The sequence below is a fragment of the Octodon degus genome, unplaced genomic scaffold, assembly GCF_000260255.1.
Source record: "Octodon degus isolate 3935 unplaced genomic scaffold, OctDeg1.0 scaffold00013, whole genome shotgun sequence".
In the NCBI taxonomy this organism is placed as follows: domain Eukaryota; kingdom Metazoa; phylum Chordata; class Mammalia; order Rodentia; family Octodontidae; genus Octodon; species Octodon degus.
The window spans coordinates 8,137,443-8,140,800 of NW_004524589.1; positions in this window are offsets into that span (position 1 = coordinate 8,137,443).

Here is a 3,358-nt window from a genome sequence, read left to right on the forward strand (position 1 = left end):
CAAATGGTATATCAACTGCTAGACAAAATTTTAGTTGAGCATGTAAGAATACTAATATATAGTAAGATTTACTATAGATGGGCTTGATAAAAATAGTTTCACTACAGCTTTTTGTTCTATATGCAAGTGTGTACTACGTATCAGAATATTAACAGTTATGTAAGCTATTTATTTTCCCAAATGTTAACCCATAACCCCAGGTGTACATTCAGAGATATTATGAACTGATTGTTACTTAGTTCTCTCTTACTATTAAACTAAAGCATTTCATCCAGATCATAAATGCAAATGCATGCTTTTGAACAAATCTATTCAGACAATGAAAGCAAATAGATAAATTGCTGAGTTTGCTAGTACCTTTTATAGATGCCACTATTGCTGCTGTATTCAATTTCCATTTAAAGTGAACAATATTGTGTAGAACCCAGACTTTAGTTTTGAAAATCTCACAAATATACAAAGAACTGCACTAGGGAGAGAACACTCAGCAGACAGCTGTGGGAAGATTAGGAAACATATTTATAAAATTGCCTCTGGCAAGTGAACTACTCATACTCAAGGTAAAGCATGTATATAGCTTTAAATTAAATTAACTAAAACACCTCAGGTTGTGTAAAAAAGCACCTTATGTCTTGAGGGTTTATTAACTTTCCTCCCTGACAGCAAGCTATGATGAGTACTACACACACCTGAAGAAGAGTCTGATGATCCATGTCTCTCCCCTGTGAATCTTCTTTTGGGGATTTTCAAAGATTTATAATAAAATAACTATATGGAACTAACTATCACAGCATGACGATGATGAAGACTAGTCGAATAAGTTATGCTGGTTATGAAGACAAATCAAGTAAGAAAATTTGTGATCTGTCCTGGAGTTTTTGCCAAGCTTTTTCCCTCAGATTCCCAATCAAAGCCTGCAGCCTTAAGAATTCCTTCAATTACTTGTTCTGAAGTATGAGGGTCTCATCCAAGTGTGATACATCTTTCATGTGATGGCTGAGGAGGCAGGAACCAGTGATATCCAATTTGGAAAAACGCTATAGCATTGTATTAGACTAGGGATACTTGGAAATTTCACCATAGTGCCTGGACCATGAATCAGCCTGAAGTTTATCTCACCTTTCAGCATGCATGTGACATAACTGATTAGCAGTGTTTGCTACTTCATCCTTCTCAGGATAACCATCTATTGCCATCAATGCACCAGATCACCTCTGTTGTATTCTTTCATGTCAAAGATGTCAAGATTCATGAGCTGTGGTCTGCATAGAGATTCAATGCTAATATTGTCTTGAGGCAAATCGAAAAAATTGTGTTTTTTTTCTGGTTTGAAACATAGGTTTCTGGTGGTCCTTCTTAATTAGCATGGTGTAAAGAACATTTGCTTGATAAACACGCTCATAGTCACTTGTATATGACTTGTACTAGTGAAAATATTACACCTCAAACTGCAGCTAAAAGCAAAGCAGGATGACATTAAGCTCACAGCAATACATCATCATATTTGAAGCTTAACAAGCCTCTACATAGACTAAATGGATAAATTAAATGAGACCACGATAAAAGAAACTACATTCATTTCTGAGTAGTCTTTCTGTGTGTGTGTGTGTGTGTGTGTGTGTGTGTGTGTGTGTGTGTGTGTGTTAAAGGTGGTCATTTATTGAATTCAATCAGTGATGCAATATTCTTTTTCCAACTTATTATCCTGGTCAAAAGAATAATAAAGTTTTTCCACTTAGTTCTCTCTACTACAATAGGCGTCAGTGTGTTACTCAGTGGGAGCCAATATTTGTTGTTTCCTATTTCCCAAAATAATTATTAATATTCAAAGAACAGAGGATAGGTAACACATTAATTTCATGGAAGTAGTAATCTTCTTGCACAAGACTTAGGCTCAAGTTTAATTTATTACTATATGTAGTTAACTTCGTAGTAGGAGGCCATATTTACACTTGGAATATTTAGGGCCATATTAGCACCAACTCCATGTCTACCAAAGTGTGGGTAGCCTTATTTTGCCTTATTTATATTATCACAGTAATTGGACCTACTTTCCAATAAAGAGGATATAGAGAAATATTTCTAGCATATCATTAATTAATTTTGATTAATCTTTCTTGAAGGCAGTTCTGACAAAGAATTCCAGATTGAGCTTGGATTTTGGATAAAGACCAAAGTATTCAATTATGTGAATTTGTGACAGATTTATGCCTTCAGATCTAAAAATTGTGTATCTTTTTAATCAAATAATATATTTGTACCTTACCTGTATAATCCACATATTATATTTCTTAGAAACTTGTCATTTAAAATCCTTTGTATTTTAAATCACTATGACTCTTCTGTTTCTGGTTCCAAGTATGATAACGTTATTACGTTTAATTCTGCAAACTGAGGACAGCAATAAAATCATAGTTACATGGAAATTAAGAGCATGATCTTGATAACCGCATCTTTTCACTTTGTCCTCCTCTAAGTGATTGAGAATTCACACAACGTCATATGAAAGCTGATCCTTGGGCCCTACTAAGGAATCTCTCAAGTCTCCATTAAAGAATTTGCTTCTGATTTCTAAGTATGGAAGAGTGTGTATACGTGCAAATCTTTCATACAGCCTGCATCTCAGGATTTCTGCCAGGCTAAGCATTTGCAGTTTTTTTCTTTTACATTATGTCAGAGCAGTTTTGATGTCTAACCTCACTGAATAAATGTTAACATTGAGTTCAAATTCCAATCTGTTCACTACAAAATTTAGCCACAGTTAATTGTTTGAACTAGAATAAAACCTTTCAAACATGCAATAATTCTCCAAAACGTTTATGCTGATAATTTATATTTTCCATAATATCCTATCATAAGCCATTTTCTGTTGATATAACAAAATATTTAAAGCTGGGCTCTTTACAAAGAAAATAAGTTTCTGTTGGCTTTTGATTCTGAACTCCCAAAATATGTGGACTGAGTCAAACACTAGTGGCCTTACTTCAGAACAACCCACTCCATTGGTAAAAACTTACTTTGACCACCGCCAGGAGATGTATACACAACTGCGGCCAATGGTCTCTCCAGTGCAGACTCCTTTTGACCTAATTTTTATCTTCTACAAAGCCTCACCTTGTGATAGTGCTGGCTAGCTCTCAATACATTCAAAATTTGGAATAAGTTCACACACAGCACAAGAATCAGTGGAAGACAAACTTTAAGCCAAAGAAATGATGTTTTTAATGTATTTTGTACAGGGTCTCTCTATAGATTGGATTCGTAGTGATTCTCCTGTTTTTGGCCTCTCAAGTGCTGGGATTAGGGGCACGTGCCACCATGCTCAGTCTTCATCACCGTCTCAGTGAACCCTGGGAGT